The sequence below is a fragment of the Mesoplodon densirostris genome, chromosome 10 (assembly GCF_025265405.1).
Source record: "Mesoplodon densirostris isolate mMesDen1 chromosome 10, mMesDen1 primary haplotype, whole genome shotgun sequence".
NCBI lineage: Eukaryota > Metazoa > Chordata > Mammalia > Artiodactyla > Ziphiidae > Mesoplodon > Mesoplodon densirostris.
The window spans coordinates 96,686,696-96,714,174 of NC_082670.1; the positions used below are offsets into that span (position 1 = coordinate 96,686,696).

A 27,479-nucleotide genomic window follows, 5' to 3' on the forward strand; every position below is an offset into this window, starting at 1 on the left:
ATCTGATACATCTTTCCCTGACACCCAAGTCTTGTGGTTAGTTATTTAAAGACATGTGAAGTGAAACATTTTGAATGCTTTATCTGGGATAGATGCTCTCTCCAGAACCATAGGAATTGAGATGTATACTGGAGACAGGACAGATATACTCCATAGGGGATATTCTGAAATATTATAAATGATACTACTGTTTCCCTTTGATCCTACGATTTATGAAAGTAAAATGTGGGCTTTTCCAATATAGGCAGTGTCTAGTTTCTTATACAGTGTTTTATTTCCCCTTGGTAACATTGCATATTATGTTATCGCTAGTGGTGACAACTGTCGGGAAAGCGAGAGGCCTTTCTTTTTTAAACTTTTCTCTATATATGACATGGTGACAGCTGTCATGGGAATGGGGAAAGATAGAACAATTTTTCAGAGTCCGTCAAATGAAGGGACATTCATTGCTGCAACTTAATGGAAGTTGCTTCATTGTGACATGTGTCAGAGTCTTTGTGATGCAAGTGTGGAAGGATCTTTTCTTGAAAGAGTTATGCCTCAGGACTGGATTTGAGCTGAAGGGACACGACCTTGGCTTTGAACTTACAAAAGGTTACCCCTGTAATAAAATCCAGAGTCATATGAGGAGGTTTTCAGATCAGGAAGTCAACAGAGAGTAAACAACAGCATGGAGATTGTCTCCAAGAGGTGCAAATATCATGATCAGTGTAGGTCTCCTAACCCTTATTTTACCCAGAGTCCTCAGAGAATAGGTGGATATTTAAGTAGTCATCTGAGTACTTAGAAATCAAGGTGAATAACTACCTTTTTCAACTTTCATCAAAGCAATTCTCCTTTTATAAATTAAAAAAAAATCAGTTCTCTATTTTAAAAGATTTCTTTTGTTAAAAACCACTGTGAATGTATGACCTTGTTGAAAAGACTGTGAAAATTAGAAAGAAAAAATTCTCAACCAGATATTTTTTAAAGAGCTTTATTGAGTTATTCATTCATAATCCATATAATTAACACATTTAGGAAGTACAATTCAGTGTTCTCAGTATATTCAAAGGATTGTTCAGCCATCACCAGAATCAATTTTAGAATACAGCTGGCCCATGACCAATGTGAGGGTTAGGGGTGCTAACCCTCCATGCAGTTGAAAATTTGCATATAACTTGTAGTTGGTTCTTTGTATCCAAGGATCCACATCCATGGATTCAACCAACAGTGGATTGTATAGTGTTGTAGTATTACTATCGAAAAACTCTGAGTACAAGTGGACCCACACAGTTCAAACCCATTTTGCTCAAGGGTCAACTCTATATTCATCATTCCATAAAGAAACCCCATACCTATTAGCAGTCACTCCTCATTTCTCCTAAACCCTCTCCTAGCCCTAATCGACTTTCTGTCTCTATGGTTTTGCCTATCCTGGATATTTCATATGTAAGGAATTATGCAATATGTGATTTTTTGTGACTGACTTCTTTCACTTTGCATCATGATTTAAAGGTTTATCCATGTTGTAGCATGTGTCAGCACTTCATTCTTCTTATGGCCCAATAATATTCCATTGCATGGATATACCACATTTTATTTATCCATTCTTCAGTTAACGGGCATTTGGGTTGTTTTAACTTTTTTGCCTATTGTAAATAATGCCTATATGAACATTTGACTGCAGTTTTTGTGTGGACGTATACCTGGGAGTGTCATTTTGGGGTCCAAACTGAAGATTTTTAACTAATATGTTTAAACTTCATCAACCCTGAAATTTGGTGAAGTTTTAAAGGTAATATGTTAAATGCTCTAAAGTAAAATTCTTTCTCAATGAATCGTTTTACTCATCTAAACTACCTCTTCAGTGTTTTACTCTCTAGAAAATAAGTATCTCCTAAAACTTTAGTCCTTCTCCTCCAAACTCAGTAGTGGCACACCATCCAATGATTAAGGATTTGAATACAAGACAAGAAGTTAAATTGTCTATAAAAAACGAAACAAAGAATATGTCCTTTCCTCTTATTAAAAGCAAAACCCATGCAACTTGGATATAGTATATTGACAAACAAGTTTAGTTAGTATATCAGGGGAAAAAATCTAATTGAATCCCAGCTCAGGCTTTTGGGTGCTTAGAATATTTGCATGGCAATAAAGAAAACCCTGGGTGGGCTTTGTCAACCATCTGTAAAACCCAAAAGTTATAGATGCAAAAAGGTATCAAGCTTGTATTTTCTCATCCCTGGAAGTGCCAGTCAAGACTGTAAATCATGCCCATATTGGAAATAGATCTTTACTATCATTGAATGTGATGACCGGTATCAGAACACCTATTAGAAAGGAGGCTGAATGAATGCACTGGGGAGAGTGATGTTATTCATGCAGTGTGCACCTTGGAAGGCTGTTTGGATTGCATTTGATTACCACTCCTGTGTATTTGATGTTTTGCAGGTATTCTACTGGGACTACCTTTTCTTTTTCCAATTGAAAATAGGTTAGAGGAAGGATATAAACATGTTAGTGTTCTGAAAGGAAAAAATAAAGATAAGATACTGCCACTGCCACAAAATTATCTTCCTTGACCTGAATGATGAAAGAGTGCAAAAAAGCAACTGACTAAATATTGTTTAGTAAATTGAACATTGTCAGTAAATGTTTAGTCAAAAACATTTTAAAATTTATATATGTCTGTGAAAGTCATGTATGTAATCTTCATTCAGTGTGCTCCAAAATCAAACATGCAAATATTTTACTTAAAATGCAAGTTACTGACATGTCTTTATTGTGCATGATTTAACGTTGTTGAACACCAAGCACAAATATACATCGGTTTGTACTTTGCAAACCTTGTCACTAATGTTTTATTTGCTTTTCATCTTGACAAGGCCAAGGTTTTCCATTTAATAAGTATCATTACTAACAAGTGATCTGGAACAGAATCAGTATCGAGTGTCTACTTTCTAAAAGGATTGAAAATATGTATTTAGAGGTGAATATGACAGATACACTGTGTAATGAAGGAAATGGTTAAGCAATATCATTCAATTCTGTTTTTAGCAGTGATGGAATATATGTACAATGTCACATGGAGATAGAAATTAAAATTATACCGCCACCCCTATTGCTACTCCAAATAATGGTCTTAAGACAGGTTTCTTACAATGTGACTTACAAGTCAATTAAGTACGTCAGTTAAGAATGAGAGCCAGCACAAGACAAAACTGTGCAGTATATACTGTTTATTTTAGTGAAGTTTTTCTTTATACTCTCACCCACACCTTTGACAAATTTTACCCATGCCTGGAACTATGGTTCTCTCCATTACTCAGCCCTCATGTGCTTTTCCCCTCCCAACAGTCCTTTCTCTCCAATTTCTCAGTTCTCTACCAAAACATATTCTTAGAGAGACTGAGAGTACTCCATTCCAGTAGTTCTTATAATTCTTAGAGTTTGGAGGAGTAAAAAGACCTGGTGTTTCACAGTATGTCAGATAGTTTCTTCTGGGTCTTTTGACAAATCCTTTATATGGCTAAAATTTTCATACTTGGAAAAGACATATCAAAGTCAGAGCCATTCCTAGTATCTGTACTTTTTAAAAATCGAAGTTGTCCAAGTAGAAATTGACTACTGGAGGAAATACAGTTTTATAAAAGCATCTTATTTTATTTATTTATTATTTATTTTTATTTTTATTTTTATTTATCCATTTTATACATATTAGTGTACTTACGTCAATCCCAATCTCCCAGTTCATCACACCAACACCCACCACGGACACTTTCCCCCTTGGTGTCCATAGGTTTGTTCTCTATGTCTGTGTCTCTATTTCTGCCCTGCACACTGGTTCATCTGTACCATTTTTCTAGGTTCCACATATATGTGTTAATATACGATATTTGTTTTTCTCTTTCTGACTTACTTCACTCTGTATGACAGTCTCTAGATGCATCCACGTCTCTACAAATGACCCAATTTCCTTCCTTTTATGGCTGTGTAATATTCCATTGTATATATGTACCACATCTTCTTTATCCATTCGTCTGTTGATGGCATTTAGGTTGCTTCCATGTCCCGGCTGTTGTAAATAGTGCTGCAGTGAACATTGGGGTGCATGTGTCTTTCTGAATTACGGTTTTCTGTGGATATATGCCCAGTAGTGGGATTGCTGGATCATATGGTAATTCTATTTTTAGTTTTTAAGGAACCTCCATACTGTTCTCCATAGTGGCTGTATCAATTTACATTCCCAGCAACAGTGCAAGAGGGTTCCCTTTTCTCCACACCCTCTCCAGCACTTATTGTTTGTAGATTTCTTGATGATGGCCGTTCTGACTGGTGTGAGGTGATACCTCATTGTAGTTTTGATTTGCATTTCTCTAATGATTAGCGATGTTGAGCAGCTTTTCATGTGCTTCTTAGCCATCTGTATGTCTTCTTTGGAGAAATGTCTATTTAGGTCTTCTGCCCATTTTTGGATTGGGTTGTTTTTTTAATACTGAGCTGCATGAGCTGTTTATATATTTTAGAAATTAATCCTTTATCCATTGATTCGTTTGCAAATATTTTCTCCCATTCTGAGGGTTGTCTTTTCATCTTGTTTATGGCCTCCTTTGCTGTGCAAAAGCTTTTAAGTTTCATTAGGTCCCATTTGTTTATTTTTGTTTTTATTTCCATTACTCTAGGAGGTGGATCAAAAAAGATCTTGCTGTGATTTATGTCAGAGAGTGTTCTTCCTATGTTTTCCTCTAAGATTTTTATACTGTCCAGTCTTACATTTAGGTCTTTATCCATTTTGAGTTTATTTTTGTATATGGTGTTAGTGAGTGTTCTAATTTCATTCTTTTACATGTGGCTGTCCAGTTTTCCAAGCACCACTTATTGAAGAGACTGTCTTTTCTCCACTGTATATCCTTGCCTGCTTTGTCATAGATTAGTTGACCATAGGTGCGTGGGTTTATCTCTGGGCTTTCTATACTGTTCCATTGATCCATATTTCTCTTTTGGTGCCAGTACCATATTGTATTGATTACTGTAGCTTTCTAGCATAGTCTGAAGTCAGGGAGTCTGAGTCCTCCAGCTCTGTTTTTCTTTTTCAAGATTGCTTTGGCTATTCCAAGTCTTTTGTGTTTCCATACAAATTTAAAGATTTTTTGTTCTACTTCTGTAAAATATGCCATTGGTAATTTTTATAGGGATTGCATTGAATCTGTAGATTGCTATTGGTAATATAGTCATTTTCACAATATTGATTCTTCCCATCCAAGAACATGGTATATCTCTCCATTGGTTTGTGTCATCTTTGATTTCTTTCATCAGTGTCTTACAGTTTTCTGAGTACAGGCCTTTTACCTCCTTAGGTAGGTTTATTTCTAGTTATTTTATTCTTTTTGTTGCAGTGGTGAGTGGGATTGTTCCCTTATTTTCTCTTTAGGATCTTTCGTAGTTAGTGTATAGGAATGCAAGAGATTTCTGTGCATTAATTTTGTATCCTGACACTTTATCAAATTCATTGATTGGCTCCAGTAGTTTTCTGGCAGCATCTTTAGGATTCTCTATGTGTAGTCTCAGGTCATCTGCAAACAGTGGCAGTTTTACTTCTTCTTTTCCAATTTGTATTCCTTTTATTTCTTTTTCTTCTCTGATTGCTGTGGCTAGGACTTCCAAGACTACGTTGAATAACAGTGGCAAGAGTGGGCATCCTTGTCTTGTTCCTGATCTTAGAGGAAATGCTCTCAGTTTTTCACCATTGATTATGATGTTTGCTGTGGGTTTGTCATATATGGCCTTTATTATGTTGAGGTAAGATCCCTCTGTGCCAACTTTCTGGAGAGTTTTTATCATAAATGGATGTTGAATTTTGTCAGAAGCTTTTTCTGCATCTATTGAGGTAATCATATGGTTTTTCTCCTTCAATTTGTTAATATGGTTTATCACATTGATTGTTTGCATATACTGAAGGATTCTTGCATCCCTGGGATGAATCCCACTTGATCATGGTGTATGATCCTTTCAGTATGTTGTCGGCTTCTGTTTGCTAGTATTTTGTTGAGGATTTTTGCATCTATATTCATGAGTGATATTGGTCTGTAATTTTCTTTTTTTTTTGCGGTATGCGGGCCTCTCACTGTTGTGGCCTCCCCCGCTGCGGAGCACAGGCTCCGGACGCGCAGGCTCCGGACGCGCAGGCTCAGCGGCCATGGCTCACGGGCCCAGCCGCTCCGCGGCATATGGGATCCTCCCAGACCGGGGCACGAACCCGTATCCCCTGCATCGGCAGGCGGACTCTCAACCACTTGCGCCACCAGGGAGGCCCTGTAATTTTCTTTTTTTTGTAGTATCTTTGTCTGGTTTTGGTATCAGGGTGATGGTGGCCTCATAGAATGAGTTTGGGGGTCTTCCTTCCTCTGCAATTATTTGGAAGAGCTTGAGAAGGATGGGTGTTAGCTCTTCTCTAAATGTTTGGTAGAATTCACCTGTGAAGCCATCTGGTCCTGGAGTTTTGTTTGTTGGAAGATTTTTAATCACAGTTTCAATTTCATTACTTGTGATTGGTCTGTTCATCTTTTCTATTTCTTCCTGGTTCAGTCTTGGAAGGTTATACCTCTCTAAGAATTTGTCCATTTCTTCCAGGTGTCCATTATATTGGCATAGAGCTGCTTGTAGTAGTCTCCTAGGATGCTTTGTATTTCTGCGGTGTCTTTTGTAACTTCTCCTTTTTCATTTCTAATTTTATTGATTTGAGTCCTCTCCCTCTTTTCCTTGGTGAGTCCAGCTAAAGGTTTATCAATTTTGTTTATCTTCTCAAAGAACCAGCTTTTAGTTTTATTGATTTTTGCTATTGTTTTCTTTGTTTCTGTTTCATTTTGTTTTGCTCTGATCTTTATGATTTCTTTCCTTCTACTAACTTTGGGTTTTATTTGTTCTTATTTTTCTAATTCCTTTAGGTATAAGGTTAGATTGTTTATTTTAAATTTTTCTTGTATCTTGAGGTAGGCTGGTATAGCTATAAACTTCCCTCTAAGAACTGCTTTTGCTGCCTCCCATAAGTTTTGGATCATTGTGTTTTCGTTGTCATTTGTTTCTAGGTATTTTTTGTTTGTTCGGTTGGTTGGTTGGTTGGTTTTTTTGCGGTACGCGGGCCTCTCACTGTTGCGGCCTCTCCCGTTGCGGAACACAGGCTCTGGACGCGCAGGCTCCGGACGCGCAGGCTCAGCGGCCATGGCTCACGGGCCCAGCCGCTCTGCGGCATGTGGGATCTTCCCGGACCGGGGCACGAACCCTTGTCCCCTGTATCGGCAGGCGGACTCTCAACCACTGCGCCACCAGGGAAGCCCTCTAGGTATTTTTTTAATTTCCACTTTGATTTGTTCAGTGATATCTTGGTTATTTAGTAATGTATTTTTTAGCCTCCATGTGTTTGTATTTTTTTACAGATTTTTTCCTGTAATTGATATCTACTCTCATAGCGTTGTGGTCAGAAAAGATACTTGATACGATTTCAATTTTCTTAAATTTACCAAGGCTTGATTGGCGACCCAAGATATGATCTGTCCTGGAAAATGTTCCATGAGCACTTGAGAAAAAAGTGTAATCTTCTGTTTTTGGATTGAATGTCATATAAATATCAATTAAATATATCTGGTCTATTGTGTCATTTAAAGCTTGTGTTTCCTTATTAATTTTCTGTTTGGATGATCTGTCTATTGGTGTAAGTGAGGTGTTAAAATCCCCCACTATTATTGTGTTACTGTCTATTTCCTCTTTTATAGCTGTTAGCAGTTGCCTTATGTATTGAGGTGCTCCTATGTTGGGTGCATATATATTTATAATTGTTATATCTTCTTGGATTGATCCCTTGATCATTATGTAGTGTCATTCCTTGTCTCTTATAACATTCTTTATTTTAAAGTCTATTTTACGTGATATGAGTATTGCTACTCCAGCTTTCTTTTGGTTTCCATTTGCATGGAGTATCTTTTTCCTTCTCCTCACTTTCAGTCTGTATGTGTCCCTAGATCTGAAGTGGGTCTCTTGTAGATAGCATATATATGGGTCTTGTTTTTCCTATACATTCAGCGAGCCTGTGTCTTTTGGTTGGAGCATTTAATCCATTCATTTTTAAGGTAGTTATCGATATGTATGTTCCTATGACCATTTTCTTAATTGTTTTGTGTTTGTTTTTGTAGGTCCTATTCTCCTCTTTTTTTTTTTTTTTTTTTTTTTTTTTTGAAGCAAGGAATAGCAACTTTATTTGGAAACCCAGCAGACTGAAAAGATGGTGGACTAGTGTCCCAAAGAATCATCTTGCCCAGGTTTGGACGATTGTTTCTTTTCTTTTTTTTTTTTTTTTCACATCCCAGGTGACTTTTTTTTTTCTTCTCTCTATTTTTTTTATTAGTTTCTGCTTTATAACAAAGTGAATCAGTCATACATATACATCTGTTCCCACATCCCTTCCCTCATGCATCTCCCTCCCTCCCACCCTCCCCATCCCACCCCTCCAGGTGGTCACAAAGCACCGAGCTGCTCTCCCTGTGCTTTGCGGCTGCTTCCCACTATCTATCTATTCGCCTCTTGTGTTTCCCACTTAGAGAAGTTCCTTTAGCATTTGTTGTAGAGCTGGTTTGGTGGTTCTGAATTCTCTTAGCTTTTGCTTGTCTGTAAAGCTTTATATTTCCCTGTCGAATCTGAATGAGATCCTTGCCGGGTCGAGTAATCTTGGTTGTAGGTTCTTCCCTTTTATTATTTTTAAATATATTATACCACTCCCTTCTGGCTTGTAGAGTTTTTGCTGAGAAATCAGCTGTTAATCTTAATGGTAGTTCCCTTGTATGTTATTTGTCGTTTTTCCCTTGTTGCTTTTCATAATTTTTCTTTGTCTTTAATTTTTGTCAATTTGATTGCTTTGTGTCTCGCTGTGTTTCTTGTTGGGTTTATCCTGCCTGGGACTCTCTGTGCTTCCTCGACTTGGGTGGCTATTTCCTTTCCTGTGTTAGGGAATTTTTCCACCATAATCTCTTCAAATATTTTCTCGGCTCCTTTCTCTCTCTCTTCTCCTTCTGGGATGCCTATAATGTAAATGTTGTTGCGTTGAATGTTGTCCCAGAGGTCTCTTAGGCTGTCTTTGTTTCTTTTCATTCTTTTTTCTTTGTTCTGTTCTGTGGCAGTCAATCCCACTGTTCTGTCTTCCTGGTCACTTATCTGTTCTTCTGCTTCAGTTATTCGACTATTGATTCTTTCTAGTGTATTTTTCATTTCAGTTATTGTATTGCTCATCTCTGTTTGTTCTTTCATTCTTCTAGGTGTTTGTTCTTTAATACTTCTAGGTCTTTGTTAAACATTTCTTGCATCTTCTTGATCTTTGCCTCCATTCTTTTTCTGAGGTCCTGTATCATCTTCACTATCATTATTCTGAATTGTTTTTCTGGAAGGTTGCCTATCTACACTTCATCTAGTTGGTTTTCTGGAGTTTTATCTTGTTCCTTCATCTGGTACATGAATGATGAAAAGCCCTCTGCCTTTTCATCTTGTCTATCTTTCTGTGAACTTGGTTTTTGTTCCACAGGCTACAGGATTTTAGTTCTTCTTGCTTCTGCTGTCTGCCCTCTGGTTTTAGCTGTGCATTGTTGATGTGAGGTCTGGATTCCTTATGGTCATCACAAGTCCCTTGGCACTGTTCTGCAGCTGAGGGTTGTGACCTAAAAGCGTCGATCTTATTACCAATTTTATCTAAATGTCCTTTGAGGTTTTAATTGGTTAGTTACACTGGCCTCCTTTTTGCTCCCAATCCTGTCACCTCAGAAATGCTTGTCAAAAGCTGCCATTTTACTCTTTGGGACTGATAGTAAATGAGAAAAAATTTTCTTTTTGTTTTCATTTGTTGTTGTTGTTGTTGTCTCCTTTTATAAACATATTTAAAATTGGTGGTCAGCAGATTAGGTCATTGTGTGGTAATGTGTATAAATAAAGATTTAAGTGTCTGACATGAAAATCGGTGTTGGGGACCTAGGGATTCCTACTTGACCTTATTCTATCTTTGCAAGTAATGTGAACTCTCCAGACTTATCTCATCTGTAAAATACCTTGTCTATATAATAAAAAGAGTTAGATTTTTCTTATGTCCTTTATGGCTCTTTTTGATAATTTTTTAAAAACAGGAATAGCTGTCAAATTTACAAACATAAATTTTATTAGTGTATCTACCTAAGAACCAGTTGCCGAAAAGGTGCTTTTACTTATTGAAATTCAGCACAAAAGAACAACTTTGTTAGTATTTCTGATGGCATTTCTTCCCTCAGAGTTGGGTACTTTGTCCTCCCATTTTAATTCTGCCCCCAGTTCTTTCTACAGCTCTTTCTGATGTAGGAAACCTTGCTTCTCCTCTTCTTTGGAATATGTGTCTCTTCCTGGTATTTCCCCCACTCCAAGGTTTCAGTTTTCACTTCTATTTGAATATAAACTTTTTCAGTGCTCTTTGTAATCAGTATATGCACTTTCAAGTTTTCATTTTCTCTTCTCAGTTATTACCTGTCATGCCCACCCACAAAAACCAGGATATCATTTATATTATGCTACACTGGTGGCCACTTGCTCCATTGACCTATAAAATGAACCTAATGTATATTAGATACCAAATAACTCCCATTAAAACAAATGAACAAACACCCAGACAGCAATGATATTGATATAACCAGGCTATGACATGAGTATAATTTAACCTAAGGAACCAAAACTGATTTTTGTGAGATTGTCATACCTTACTGACTTATTTCAAACATAATTTTCCCAGAACACTTTTATGAGGACAATAGGGTGGTGATTATTGAAAAATCTAGGTGGTGGTGAAGTAACTGTGTTACTTGGATAAATATATTGTCACCTCTCTGGTAGAGTTAAATAGTGAATACTTAATATTTCAGTATTAACCTTTAAAAAATCCCTGAGTCTACAGTTCACCTATAATACAATAATTTATTCCTACCTTGAGTATTATAAGCTATTTATTGATTTTGATATTTACATAGAGCAGAAAATACATAATATAAATAGATTTTGTACTATAATACATACAGTGCCTACTACATACAATCAACAAACACAATAAAATGACATAACGTTTCTTGCAAGAGGTATTTTAAAACATTGGGTGGCTTGGATAGGGCATGATTAAGACAGAGCTCCTTAACTCTATTTTCTGGTTTTCAAAACTTTGAATTGCAATAAAAAATTTTTGATGTGCTATTTTAAGTTTCAGTAGCAAATAAATGTGTGTCTAGAGGATCTTATTAAAATTAAGATGCATTAAAACAAGACAAAAGACTTCCCAGGATATGAGGTAAAACATCACAGGCGTATAAAGTACATAGAAAAACAAGAAAAAAAAAGTCCCAGAAGCTGCACTTATGGACCCTCTGTGCCGCAGGCCGCCAGCCCCTCCCTTTTAGCAATTGTTTTCTCAGACATTCACCTCTCCCTGGCTATAAAAGGTCTTAAAGGACCTGCCTTCTTGTGCAGGATACGTTGATTGTTGCATGAGCTAAATTGGTTGTCTCCTGTTAAGCTGGATCAGTTGTCTTGACTCATTAAGAGTGACTTGGTGATGGTGACCACTCCATAAAGGTCATGCTGTGGATCACCATGATGGCATCACTGACAAAATGCAATACCAGAATATCTTGATATCCTAGTCCTTTAACAGCTGCTGATTTGATTCCAGTTAAGTTGCTTCTTTCTTGGCCACACTGCAGTGGAAGACCAATTTACAGTTGATATATTTTCATCAGTGAACATTGTAAAGTGGAGACGCTGTGCTTTAGATTTCCCTCACGTCCTTGTCTGGGCTGTATCATCATGCTTCTTCCCTGACAGTAGAATCATTACCTTCTGCTGTCACCAGTGTAGATTTTCAGAAAGTTTGCATTAAATCCACTGATAGGAGAGCAGCAGGGGCTTTTTTTTTTTCCATGTTTGTTGCTGCTTCACCAACATTTTCATCACAATATGCATTGGCTTAGAATTCATTCAAAATAAGTAAATAAAATCCTGTTTCATCATGGCCTGCCTGCCAAGTGTAATCCATTGTCAATTTACTTCTTTATTTTACTGGCACATTTTGTTTCCTTCTTAAAACCACACTGATTGGGACTTGGCTTCAAATTTTCTCATGATTTACTTCTTATATAGTGGCATTATTATATAGGTGCTATTTGCATTTTCCTTTTGTTATTTTGAGATGATTATTTACACCAATTTTTTTTCCCTTGAGAAAGTATTCTTAAAGGACTATATCGTATAATCTGAGAAATGTGGTTTAGTCAATGGGTTACTCCAAGTTTTACCTTCTGAAATAATTTGGGAATAATCCCCTATGACATTTGGCAATGAAAGGACATGAACCATCCTGAAGTTTTCAGTTGTTCTAACCATGTGTTAGAGATTCCCTTGTTTTTTAGTTGTGTTTTAAGTTATTTTACTATGGCAATTTAACTAAACAACTATGTCGTTTTCATGGATGACCCGTATGGAAAAGGATTATCTTTACTATCAGAAGTGATTGGAGATGTGTAAAAAATGGCTGCTGAGTCTAGGAAAATGAATTTCCCAAGGAGTGAAGGTATGGTTGATGACATTAAACTGAAGGCTTTCATCTTTTAGTGTTGTCACTTGTCAGTTGGAAACACCAGCAGGTCTTGAGATTGTACCCCTTTCTTTCTTGAAGTAAAGGGGACAAGTTGTTACCTTCAGGGTGTTCTCCTGTCACCTTGGGCCTTTCTGCACCACCAGAGAAAGAAAGCAAGAGGAAGAGCTCAGGTGGGGAAGGGGGAGTAGCAAGAGGCATGATTTGTTAAGTTTTGCTTAGGAATAGTCAGGAATTCATTACCAGCAGCCTAGTCTAGGGGAAGAGTGGGGGCACAAATGGGGTACATTCTCCATCTCCGTTGTCCCTCCATCCCTCCAATGTGGGAAGCAGTAAGTCCTTAGGGATCCAAGCTGTTACCCATAGTTGGTTTTCAATCAATTACTACACTAACCAAAAAATGTGGTACCTTTTCACTGTTCCCAGTCCCAAATGTGAGGGTAGTATAATGACTCACTGTTGAATGTCCATTTATTGTTTCAGCCTTTAACCTGCCTATTCAATTAAAAAGAAAATATTGACTCTTCCCTGACTCTTCTCCTGAGGTTTCTGACCTTTCTTGATCCCTTTTGTATTGTCTCTAGAAGTGAAGATTCAATCTGATGAGTGGAATTATCTCCCCCGTTATTAGTGGTCAGGAATGCCCTTGCATGGATAATACAGGCAATTTTACAAATTCAGACTCAAGTAAAAATCTGTCCTGATATTCCTAATGAGATTCATGTGATGTCCCTGACATCCACCAGAAATAACCCATGGCAGTGTTTGCTCTCACGCTTTATCTTGTAAGAGACAATCTCAGCGTTATGCGAGTTGAAGACTTAAACCAGAGGCAGCATTACAATGCTGGGGAAAGAGAAGATTTTTAAGTGCTCTGTTTCCATATGTGCCAGGAGTCATGTTTTGAGAATAACTGACTTGTAAACTCCCACTGGACTTCTTTACATCTTCAGTTTCAACAACCTGTATTCTTGTTGCCAGTTTGGTTATGCGTACTTGTGAATCTTCCTACTTATTGGCAGATTGTACATTTACCATTAAGAGAAGTAAAAGAGGCTGGTATTTCTCCATTTCGTCAGAGAGTTTCATCTAGGTCTTCTGACAAGTGTAAGGGACAAGGTCTTTCATTTGGCCCATATGTTCATACTAAAGAAAAATACAAAGTAGGAGCCATTTTAACATCTGTATTTTTAAATGAGTCATCAATTAGAAGTTGACTGACGAAGGAAATACAGTTTTATAAAAGTAACTACTGTTGCCCCTTGAACAATGCATGTGGGGGTGGGGATGCTGACCCTTCACAGTTGAAAATCCATGTATAACTTATAGTTAGTCCTCCATATAGTTGGTTTCTCCATATACGCAGTTCTCTGTATCGTATCCCCAGATTCAACCATGGATCGTGTAGTACTGTAGTATTTACTGTTGAAAAAAATCCACATACAAGTGGACCCACACAGTTCAAACCAGTGTTGTTCAAGGGTTAATTGTGATTTTAAAACTTCTTGCTTTGTACATAGGTAACTGGGAGGAAAGGAATCCAAGCATAAATATGGTCCGCTTACATTACTTGGTTTACCATAACATAAGTGGAAATCAGAGCAACTATTCACTGTAAAATGGTTGTTTACTTCCTTAAAAGAATGACTATAATAGTCTTCATACTCTTTCTGTTACATTCATAAGCCACTTCTTTCTATTTTGATAGAGAAAATTTATATTGTCCTAAAGTTTATTTTGTTTAATATTTGCACACATATACATATACCCACCATGGGGTGGGAAGACTATGGGAAAGGAGATCATATTGTTCTGAAAAAAAAGGTGGAACTCAAGTGTACTGAAGGTACTACCTGGGCAGGATTTGTGAAATCGGTAGTTGTACCAGTGATCAGTTGGTTTGTGTAATCACTGTAACAGACCCGTAGGTTTTGAGACCTGTTTCCACGATTGACTTCCTTTGTGACCTGGGCCATGTGACATTAACTGTTCTGAACTTGGGTTTCTTTCTCAGAAAATAGAGAAGTTTGGATGACTTAAGATGATCCGAGTTGTGGCATTCCTTTAGAATAAGGCTGCTTCTAGCTTCAGAGTGGGTTACTAGGGATTGGTGCTTTTTCTAAGAAACTGTTGAACAGAGATCTTAGCTGTGCATTGTTGATGTGAACTCTGGATTCCTTATGGTCATCCCAAGTCCCTTGGCACTGTTCTGCAGTTGAGGGCCATGACCTAAGAGCCTCGGCCTCATTTCCAGTTTTTATCCAAATGTCCTCTGAAGTTTTAATTGGTTACACTGGCCTCCTTTTTGTTCCCTATCCTGTCACCTCAGAAATGTTTGTTAAAAGCTGCAGTTTCACTCTTTGGGACTGATACCAAATGAGGAAAAACCTTCTTTTTGTTTGCATTTGTTATTGTTGTTGTTGTCTCCTTTTAGAAACATATTTAGAATTGATGGGCGTAGAACTGGGTCATTGTGTAGACATGTGCAAGAATAAGGATTTAGGTATCTGAAATGAAAATCAGTGTTGGGGACATGGGGATTCATGCTTGAACCTATTCTACCTTTTCAGTAAAGCAAGCTCTCCAGCCTTGCCTCATCTTTAAATACCTTGTCTATATAATAATAATAATTGGATCTGGGTATTTCTTATGTCCCTTTCTACTCTCTTCTGGAGGATTGCTTTAAATAAAAATACCTGTCCAGTTTCTTAAAGATAATTTTGTCAGTGTGTCTTTCTAAGAGCCAGTTGATGCCTTTTTATTTGAACTTCAACAAAAAAGAGCAACTTTATTGGTTTTCCTGATAGCGTATCTTCCTTTACAGTTGGATGCCTTGTCTTTCCCTTTTAAATCTGTCCCCAGTCCTTTCCGAAGCTACCTCTTTTTGATGGAAGAATTCCTGCTTTTCCTCTCTTTCCGAATAGGCATCTCTTTCTGTTATCTCCTCTTATTTCTAGGTTTCACGTTTGAATCATAGGCTTTTTCTCTGCTCTTTCTAAAACGATCAGTATTCTTTCAAGTTTTCATTCTTCTCACCCATTGCTAAGAAGCTCTTCAGACTTTCATGTGGAGCCAGGGATATCCCCTTGACTCTCAAGACAGTTGCTTGCTACTTGTTCACAGTTCTTAGTAATTAATCACATTCCAGTTCATATGTTGATAGGACGGCTCCCTTTCACTCCAGGGACTCCTATATTCTCATCTGCTACTCGATGTTATTATTAAAAGGAGTCCTCCTTCTCTTTTTTAGAATTAAGAAAGAAACCTCAAAGATTGATTATTTTATATGTCAATGTCATTTCTTCTTTTAAGTTTTCGAACATTTGAATGAGAAGTGAAAACATTTGTATGTCCATGTGTGGTCAAGAGGCTCTCTCAAGATAGGTGGAGTTAAAAATATGCCTTTTAATAACATATTTCAGCATTTATGATACTGATCTCAAAAGAGCTAATCTAGCACTGCTGGGCAACCTGGTGACATAGAAAAAATCGTCCACTTTCCCGAAGCTGTGTTTTTGAAGTCTCTTCTTCAGAGATCAAGCTCGCTGTTCTGCTATTAGTGACAAACAAGAAAAACAAATAGAACTTTCTGTGTCACAAGGAAAAGCAGTCAACGAAAGATCTGAGTGCCAGCAACTTGCACTTGAACCTTCACTTCCTTTAGAGAACTGTCTGGAGGACTGTGTCACATAGGCAGGGGTTTAAGAGTGAAGCAGTTCAGGCCTACATCTACCACCATACCTCTCAAAGGTGACATTTATATATCAGGGAATCTTTTAAAAACCATCTAGATCTATGGGTAAATTTCAGATCTACAAAGTTCAACTGGTTCAAAGTTTACTCAAATGCATTCCTTCATGCCTGTTTTTTTTTTTTTTTTTTTTTCCTTGCGGTACGCGGGCCTCTCACTGTTGTGGCCTCTCCCGTTGAGGAGCACAGGCTCCGGATGCGCAGGCTCAGCGGCCATGGCTCACGGGCCCAGCCGCTCCGCGGCCTGTGGGATCCTCCCGGACCGGGGCACGAACCCGTGTCCCCTGCATCGGCAGGCGGACTCTCAACCACTGCGCCACCAGGGAAGCACCCCCATGCCTGTTTTTAAGCTTAATCCTACTGCTTTTAGGCTGACTCAGATTCATAGAGCTAAAATCATTACGATACTTCCCCCAACGACTAGTAGTGATATTTGATTTCATAAGCTGAGACCGATTTTTATTTAATTCACTGTTTTTAAAGAGCTTGACCTGAAAAATCAATATCCTATGATGAAAATATTAAATTAGCATTCTCAAATACGTATCATAAAAGCAGTTGACCCCACTGAGGCAAGGTAATATCAAAGTAGTACACTGAGTTTGATCCCAGAAAAATTTTAAATGAGTATATTTTTAAGATATCAAAGCGCAGCAAAATTTTCTAGGTCAGTGGAAATAGCTCTTTTCTTTCTCTGTCTCAGTAGTGAAACATTTGACATCATGTAAGTAGATGTTACAGAATATCGTGTTGAAGAGCCCAGATTCTAGAATCCTACACCACCTTCAGACCTTGGCTCCAGTGTGTGGCCCCTGGACTTTGAGAAATTTACTTAATCTCTCTGCACCTTCGTTGTCTCCTGTGTAAAAATAAGTAAAAAACAATATTTATGGGCTTCCCTGGTGGTGCAGTGGTTGAGAGTCTGCCTACTGATGCAGGGGACACGAGTTTGTGCCCCGGTCCGGGAAGATCCCACATGCTGCGGAGCGGCTGGGCACGTGAGCCATTGCCGCTGAGCTTGCGCGTCCGGAGCCTGTGCTCCGCAGTGGGAGAGGCCACAACAGTGAGAGGCCCGCGTACCGCAAGAAAAAAACCAAAAACACAATATTTACCATGTGGGATTTTTGTGCATATTAAGTAGAACAAAATTGAATCCTGTCAACCAACTGGAGTCTGTACTGCATGCTAATGTAGTGTATGTAAAGATGCCATGGATTTTTAAATTTCGGGGGAGAGTTGTATTTTACACACATGCATTCTGTAGTGGAAATTTAGGAAACTGTGCACTGTGTATTGCCATGCAGTATGTTGGTGGTGATATCAAGGCTGCATAGACAACAGGAATACTGTCTCAAAGACTTGTAATTGCTTGAGTCACAGAGGTTCTTGTGAATCCATTAGGATAGAAGATACTGACTAGAGTTGGTAGATCTGTGATAGTGTGTAGGAAATCTAAACAGTAATATCAGAATATATAACTCAGAGTCCTTACACTTGTGAGAGATCTATGTCTATAATTTCCCCATTGATGACCAGCATGTATTTTTTTTAACTTCTTTTTAAGTGGCAACTATTCAAATCTGCTTGTTCACCTCCATCTTGCCTTATATTCTCTCGATATAAATATCTAGCTTATATCTGATGAAAAGTGTTTTCTGTCCAAACTATTCAGCAAGGGTGTTGGCTTGAAGCAGACTATGACACTTCTAGGGGACTTTGATACCTCATGACCCAGGATATCAGATTCACCTTTACCATTAGCTGTCCCCTAAAAGTATCTTGGTGTCAGGAACCAAGATCATGAGAATGTTTAGAAAGATGAAGTGTAATTACCATCTGTCCATCCATCCATCCATTTATCTATCAATCCATATACCCACCCATCATAAATACTATTGCATATAAATCACTTACAACACTGAATGGCACAAAGTAAGTACTAAATAGCTATTAGTTATAATTATTGCCTATGATACACGTATATGTTTGGAGGGAAAGAGTATCTTGCTTTCTAATTTAAAGTTGTACAAGAAATGTATTGCAAATAATACAAATAAAAATATATAATCACAAGTATTGCCACCACCCATATTAAATATAGTTAATATTTAGACATATATTTTACCACTTGGAATTTGTTTGCCTGTTTATTTCCATTCCTTCCTTCATCAATGTCATATTTTTACCTCTCAAGGAAAAATCCAAGGGACTTGAAAACAGGCCAACTGACAGAAGGAGTTAAAAAGGGTGAGCTTAATGTTCTCTTCCTGAGTTCACTCTTCAGCTAAGGTACCTCATCTCCTGTAGAAGTGAGAAAGCAGAGCAAAAAGGAATTGAGTGTGCATCTCCGAAAGCTCTCCCCATGGCAGCAGAATGAAAGTCCCTTCCTTTCCTTCATTCTCACTCCAGTAGTTACAGGCTGAATTACGTCCCCTCAAAATTTATATGTGGAAATTCTAAACCCGAATACATCAGAACGTGACTTTGTTTGGAAACAGGACTGTTGAGGCTGTAATTACTTAAGATGATGTCATACTGGAGTAGACTGGGCCTGTATAAAAAAGGGAAATTTGGATGCAAATAGACACACAGAGAGAATTCCATGTGAAGATGGGAGGTATCGTGCCACAAGCCAAGGAAGGAAGTACTAGAAGCTCCAGGAGAGGCCTGGAGCAGATCCTGCCCTACTGCCTATAGAAGGCACATGGCCCTGCCAACACTTTGATCTCAGACTTCTTACATCCAGAACTGTGAGACCACAAATTTATTTTTTTCAGGCAACTTGGTTTGTAGTACTTTGTTAAGGCAGCCCTAATAAACTATCACAGTAAACTATGGGATTAATCTCTCTCCCGAACATTGCATAAACTATTCTGGATCTACTTGGCAATACATTTTGGATATTTTTCCGTGTCAATAGGTATGTGTATATGTTATTTCTAGCAGTTTTAGTATACAGTTATTCCCCAAATTAAAAAATACTAATCTATTCACAAAAATATAGCTTAGTGTAATAAGTTGTCTCTAACTTACATTAAAGATTAAATTCTGCAGACTACTGACTTTATAATCTGGTTTAAATCTGAAGCTAACTGTTGCTCGTGTTAATTTTCATAGCACCTGCTTTTACATATGTTATAGTTAAATTCTTAACTAGGCTAACTTATAAAAACATGACTGAATAATTTAACAGAGAAATTAAATATAATCCCTAATGGCATTTCTTTTTTGTGTATTTACACCTAGTTTTTACCCATATGCATATGTATTTTACATATTTCTAATTCTGATACACATATATACAATGTTCTATAATTTATTTATTATTTTATTTTTTTAATTTTTTTTTTGCGGTACGCGGGCCTCTCACTGATGGGGCCTCTTCTGTTGTGGCCTCTTCTGCTGCGGAGCACAGGCTCCAGATGCGCAGGCCCAGCGACCATGGCTCACGGGCCCGGCCGCTCCGCGGCATGTGGGATCCTCCCGGACCGGGGCACAAACCCGTGTCCCCTGCATCGGCAGGCGGACTCTCAACCACTGCGCCACCAGGGAAGCCCTGTAATTTATTATTTAATATATTAAAGCATGTCCTGTTTTCATATTACCTTTATGAAATATTTTGAACTACCATAAAATACTCTATAAATTAAAACGTATATGGTCTAAGTATTATTGATGAACAATTCCCCATTATTAAACATTTCCTTATAGCTTTAAGCTTTTGGAATTTATGCCACAGTACCCATGACTATTCTAAATGAAGAATATCTATTTAAAGAATAGATTAAAGGTTATGACATTTTGTTGATTTCCAGTAATTATTTCCTTAAGGACTATTTATAAGCAAAATAACAGTGAAATTGACAAATTTAGTATGGCAATTAAGTCTTAAAATTAGCATAAACCAGTAGGATAGAAAACAGTAATATAGGGGTAAGATTCAATTCTAATGCTAAATTTTAATCATAAGAATTCAATTTTCTGAATGTATTGTATACTTTATCATTTGAATGCTTTAGCTGTTCATATGAACCTCAGCTTGCCTCATCTCTGCAACATCATATTTTGTCTTTGAATCCCTGCCAGTTGGTACTAACTTCTTTTCAGAGATGTGTCTTGAAAAAAAAGGAGATTTTTCCTAGTTCAACAGCTTCATTATTTTTCCCTTAATCTCCACCTGAGATAATAATCTTGAGAACAAAAGTATTTGGAAATGCCCTAGGTATAAATCCCCAAAGAAATTCAATATAAAAAGTCCATGTTATTTACACTAAAAAACAAAGTTTGACTTTTTGTCCTTCACCACATAGGCCTGATACAAAAATCAATAAGATGTTCTAGTTTCACAAACATGATTTCTTTTTATCTTTCTTCTTCATAAAGAAAAAGATGTGAAATTAATTTTATAAGTAAAGAGATTCCCAGCTTTTCTCTCTGATGCTGAACATCTACATACTTCAAAGATGATGTAGAATCTAAGAGATAAAATAGTGTGGATTTTTTCCTTCTGATAGCTGATATGAGTGAATGAAAGCAGTTTGTGTCAAGAAGTGCTATTTTTGCATACTGTAAATTGCCACTGATCCCTCAACACTTGTGGCTTAGAGCTAGGAGGGAACTTAGAGTTATTCTAATTTTTTTCCTTGTAGATCCAATAACTGTATTGAGAAAATGTCTTCAAACAAATACGGATCATCTATTAAATAAAATTAAAGTGGCAGAGGAAGAGATAATCTGCCATAATCTGCATCATCAGTGTGTGCATCAGTGAATATGTTTTGAACTAAGAGATGATTAGAAAAATTGAGGACTATAAGACGCATCCAAAGAAGCCAGCCTAAGTTACCAGCCATTCAATTTTTTGCCTCCTTTTGGAAATTTATTTCTTTTATGACTAGTAATAAACTGGAGGGTAAATGCAGTTACATTTTAAAATGTATCACATGAAAGTCTAGTTACCTGGAGCTGCATCATGTTGTTTGGCACCATTCATTTGGGTTACCAACAGCTAGTTTAGAACCACGTGTCTCATGGGCACTGAGTCTTAATTCCTTTTGTAACAAAACAGAAAGCTGTCAACTGAGAGAGTAGAGGTGTGTGGTTGTAGAGGAGAGAGGAGGAAAGAGTGTGAGGGGTAAAATTGTATTTGTTCTGCTTCTACTCCGGATAGTGGGTGTCACAGGATCCTACTTACTGCGGTAAATGGTTTCACTGGTCTTATAAAAAATGGCAGATGTTTCAATGTGATATGTCCACTGTCTATAGAAATTCTAAATGTGAATATTTTTCAGACATAATATAGTAATGTAGTTAATAAAGTAGCCAATTCCATGAACATTATAGTTTAATAAGTAATAGCAGGTCAAAAAATAGTCAAGGCCAATTACAAGGAAAAGTAGAATTTTTTTGTAACAATGTTTCACGTATTTCATTATTCTTGATCCAAGCTTTATATAAGTAATTTAGAATCTGTGCTTACTTAACTTTATTTTCCTGTTAACAGAGTGGATATAGATAAAAGAATAAAGTCAGAAGAAGGGATATAGTTGATAATGTCAATTAATGATTGTACCCATAGTAATTTATTTGGGAGTATAGAAATATTGAAACTGTAAATTAAGATTATGAAGCATCTATTTTGCAAATGAGGAAACTGAGAGTTACAAGATTTTTTCTTTAACTTGACCCCATGTCTTTATATTATCATCTAGTAGCCTTCTAGCTTTCTACAGCTATCTTCTGGGACTCTGGACCAGATTCAAGGTGTTTGGCAAATTATTTGTTTGTATACTTAATTTCCTGGAGTGAAATGAGGATATATAGTATTAAACCACCTAGTCATTTATGTATTTATCACTTTTCTATGCCAACAAAACTTCTCAATGTATACTATTAACCTTACTTTGCAAACAAGTCAAGAGAAAAATACTTTCTTTCCATATGAAGGAATTGGACAGGATAAGCAGGGTTAACAGAGAATCCCCAAAGCACTTAGCATCACTTTCCTCTTCCTGAAACAAGTACAATAGAAGGTAAACTTCGGAATTTTAAGACCAGTCACTGTTCATGACACTAGTCATCCTACATTTGTCACATATAATTTTCTTAGGCTACCTGATATCACCTCTCCCAGACATTTGGTTTAAAATTAATTGGCAGTGAATGGCAGAGGGTAGAGTCACTTAAATTTGCTGAAGCAAGCACAGTAGCATCTACCAGAGTACATGTCAGCTTGTTCTCAGAATGCCAAGGGCAAAAATCTGTGCTGAGGGGGGCTGTGCGGGTGCCACTGTGTTACAGGCCTCCTTCAACTCTTAATTAGCCTGCAGTGAGCAGAGACGTCCTTTTGACTGGCTGTCCACGATGCCATTAGGCAGGGTCACTGACCTTGGCAACTCTAATACTTATCTCTGTAGAATTGAGTTGTGACACTAAAGGTCACTGCACAGGTGTTTCCAAGTATTTAAAAACAATAATGTGGAGACAACACGTATGTCATTAAAACTAGCTATCAGTGTATACAGTGACGGGGCAGGATACACTCCCTCTAGGTAGCAAACTACTTTGGGGTCAGTTGCACTGTGCTCTTTGCTATCTAATCCCACTTGGGTGACATCATTTCTTATTTTTAGCCTAAACATACCAGCAGGTAAAATGATATGGGGAGTAATTCTTCTAGATAAGATCAGCAAGGATGCTAGAAGTAGACTGGGGTGAAATAGCCACAGCTGACTGACCTCTCCACCATGAGCCTTATCTCCTGGATGAGTAAGAAGCCTGCAGCTACGTTAGAGAATCTCTAATAGTCAGATAAGCAAAACAGGCCTTCACAGACCCAGATTAAAAGGTTTGATTGTGACATATGGTTTAAGGCCAAAGGAAGAGAAGTAGCAAAGACACAGTAGCAGAGGAGGGGAGCCCAAATCTCTGTAATGAACTAGCACTAGAAAATTTGCAAAGAAAGAACATAAACAAGAAATAATCTCCCAAGCACAGCACTTAAGCTTCTGCATTTTCTTTTTATTCCTAACAGCGTGCCTAGCAACAGCCGATATAGCACAAATTTCACTGTATATCAGATTGAGAGCTCCAGAAAATTTATTTCTGCAGGAAATTGATACAGATATTTCTAGATTAGTTTCATGGTGGCAAGATCAACTCCCCGTATGAGGTCTCTGCCATCTTAGAGATGCTTTGTGGCACTTTTTCTTCTCTCATACATGAAGCGGGAAAATTGCCTCTTGAGTCGAATGGGAGAAGTCAAAATGTAGTCTTATTAGGTGTCCCGGGGAGTGAGTGGCATGTTTCCTGGGCTGAATAGCAGGTCAGGAATTAGGAAGGATTCAGTGTTCTCTGTGGAACCGGGCAATCAGAAGACAGCTGACCACACCTGTGTTGTACCAATGATAGCCTTGAAAAGAAACATTTCCACTCATTCTTTTATCACTCCAGTGAATGTGCATTAGGAGAGTTGGAATGGAAATCATCAGTATTAACACAGGCTAATTTTATGAAAGGTCACAGCCAGATTATACATGTGGACATGTTGTAGGACATGCCACAATAAATCCATATAATTTATATTAGTCTCAGTTGCTCTGGGAAACCTGTTTTTTTGTCAGTTATACAAAACATATGGTTCACTGGCTACCATTAATTTGAAAAATAAGGCAGGATGTATTTTGACCTGCAAGGGGTAGAACCCCGATCCTATTGCAGCTGTAGTAAAGAGCTAAGCACCTAACCTGCTGTTGGAAAAAGTGATCTGGCAAAGACAGAGCTGTTCACTTAAAGCATTCAGATTCAGAAGCAACCTTTTAAAATAGAACCTAGCCGAGAACCATTTGATAAACAAATAATATGGGAGGAAGTCCATGTGTAGTTAAGTCTTTCCTTCCTAGTATTGAGTTCCATTTAGTGGGAGCCCTGGGGGATTTGGGGCCCGAGAGGAGATAGCAGTGAATATGGGCTTGACTCTGGACTTCACTATGTGGAGATGTTAGGGGCCACTTGGCACTGGTTGACTTCAGAGCTTCATCGATTTGGCTACAGAAGGGTTAATAGGGATCCCACGTAAGACAGTTCTTTTTTTTTTTAACATCTTTATTGGAGTATAATTGCTTTACAACAAAGTGAATCAGTTATACATATATATATGTTCCCATATCTCTTCCCTCTTGTGTCTCCCTCCCACCCTCTCATCCCACCCCTCTAGGGGGTCACAAACAACCGAGCTGATCTCCCTGTGCTATGCGGCTGCTTCCCACTAGCTATCTATTTTACATTTGGTAGTGTATATATGTCCATGCTACTCTCTCACTTTATAACAGCTTACCCTTCCCCCTCCCCATATCCTCAAGTCCATTCTCTAGTAGGTCTGTGTCTTTATTCCTGTCTTACCCATATGTTCTTCGTGACCTTTTTTTTTTTTCTTTGATTCCGTATATAGGTGTTAGCATACGGTATTTGTTTTTCTCTTTCTGACTTACTTCACTCTGTATGACAGACTCTAGGACCATCCACCTCACTACAAATATCTCAATTTCGTTTCTTTTTATGGCTGAGTAATATTCCATTGTATATATGTGCCACATCTTCTTTATCCATTCATCCGATGATGGACACTTAGGTTGCTTCCACGTCCTGGCTATTGTAAATAGAGTTGCAATGAACCTTTTGGTACATGACTCTTTTTGAATTATGGTTTTCTCAGGGTATATGCCCAGTAGTGGGATTGCTGGGTCGTATGGAAGTTCTATTTTTAGTTTTTTAAGGAACCTCCATAATGTTCTCCATAGTGGCTGTATCAATTTACATTCCCACCAACAGTGCAAGAGGGTTCCCTTTTCTCCACACCTTCTCCAGCATTTATTGTTTGTAGATTTTCTGATGATAGCCATTCTGACCAGTGTGAGGTGATACCTCAATGTAGCTTTGATTTGTATTTCTCTAATGATTAGTGATGTTGAGCATTCTTTCATGTGTTTGTTGGCAATCTGTATATCTTCTTTAGAGAAATGTCTATTTAGGTCTTCTGCCCATTTTTGGATTGGATTGTTTGATTTTTTTGTTATTGACCTGCATGAGCTGCTTGTAAATCTTGGAGATTAATCCTTTGTCAGTTGCTTCATTTGCAAATATTCTTTCCCATTCTGAGGGCTGTCTTTTCATCTTGCTTATGGTTTCCTTTGCTGTGCAAAAGCTTCTAAGTTTCATTAGGTCCCATTTGTTAATTTTTGTTTTTATTTCCATTTCTCTAAGAGGTGGGTCAAAAGGGATCTTGCTGTAATTTATGTCACAGAGTGTTCTGCCTATGTTTTCCTCCAAGAGTTTGATAGTGTCTGGCCTTACATTTAGGTCGTTAATCCATTTTGAGCTTATTTTTGTGTATGGTGTTAGGGACTGTTCTAATTTCATACTTTTACATGTACCTGTCCAGTTTTCGCAGCACCACTTATTGAAGAGACTGTCCTTTCTCCATTGTATATCCTTGCCTCCTTTGTCATAGACTAGTTGACCATAGGTGTGTGGGTTTATCTCTGGGCTTTCTATCCTGTTCCATTGATCTATATTTCTGTTTTTGTGCCAGTACCATACTGTCTTGATTACAGTAGCTTTGGAGTATAGTCTGAAGTTAGGGAGCCTGATTCCTCCAGCTCTATTTTTCGTTCTCAAGTTTGCTTTGGCTACTGAGGATCTTTTGTGTTTCCATACAAATTATGAAATTTTTTGTTCTAGTTCTGTGAAAAATGCCATTGGTAGTTTGATAGGGATTGCATTGAATCTGTAGATTGCTTTGGGTAGTAGAGTCATTTTCACAATGTTGATTCTTCCAATCCAAGAACATGGTATATCTCTCCATCTATTTGTATCACCTTTAATTTCTTTCATCAGTGTCTTATAATTTTCTGCATACAGGTCTTTTGTCTCCTTAGGTTGGTTTATGCCTATTTTATTCTTTTTGTTGCAGTGGTAAATGGGAGTGTTTTCTTAATTTCACTTTCAGATTTTTCATCATTAGTGTATAGGAATGCAAGAGATTTCTGTGCATTAATTTTGTATCCTGCTACTTTACCAAATTCATTGATTAGCTCTAGTAGTTTTCTGGTAGCATCTTTAGGATTCTCTATGTAGAGTATCATGTCATCTGCAAACAGTGACAGCTGTACTTCTTTTCCAATTTGGATTCCTTTTATTTCTTTTTCTTCTCTGATTGCTGTGGCTAAAACTTCCAAAACTATGTTGAATAAGAGTGGTGAGAGTGGGCAACCTTGTCTTGTTCCTGATTTTAGTGGAAATGGTTTCAGTTTTTCACCATTGAGGATGATGTTGGCTGTGGGTTTGTCATATATAGCCTTTATTATGTTGAGGAAAGTTCCCTCTCTGCCTACTTTCTGGAGGGTTTTTATCATAAATGGGTGTTGAATTTTGTCAAAAGCTTTGTCTGCATCTATTGAGATGATCATATGGTTTTTCTCCTTCAATTTGTTAATATGATTCATCATGTTCATTGATTTGCATATATTGAAGAATCCTTGCATTCCTGGAATAAACCCCACTTGATCATGGTGTATGATCCTTTTAATGTTCTGTTGGATTCTGTTTGCTAGTATTTTGCTGAGGATTTTTGCATCTATGTTCGTCAGTGATATTGGCCTGTAGTTTTCTTTCTTTGTGACATCTTTGTCTGGTTTTGGTATCAGGGTGATGGTGGCCTCGTAGAATGAGTTTGGGAGTGTTCCTCCCTCTGCTATATTTTGGAAGAGTTTAAGAAGGATAGGTGTTAGCTCTTCTCTAAATGTTTGATAGAATTTGCCTGTGAAGCCATCTGGTCCTGGGCTTTTGTTTGTTGGAAGATTTTTAATCACAGTTTCAATTTCAGTGCTTCTGATTGGTCTGTTCATATTTTCTACTTCTTCTTGGTTCAGTCTCGGCAGGTTGTGCATTTCTAGAATTTGTCCATTTCTTCCAGGTTGTCCATTTGATTGGCATAGAGTTGCTTATAGTAATCTCTCATGATCCTTTGTATTTCTGCAGTGTCAGTTGTTACTTCTCCTTTTTCATTTCTAATTCTATTGATTTGAGTCTTCTCCCTTTTTTTCTTGATGAG

At 37.6% G+C, this 27,479-nt stretch overlaps 1 protein-coding gene across 7 annotated transcripts in view; it reads left to right on the forward strand.

Annotated features, from left to right (window-relative positions):
- The window catches only part of CNTN4 (contactin 4), a 566,629-nt gene that overhangs the window by 10,875 nt on the left and 528,275 nt on the right, over nt 1-27,479 (forward strand). The window lies entirely within an intron of this gene.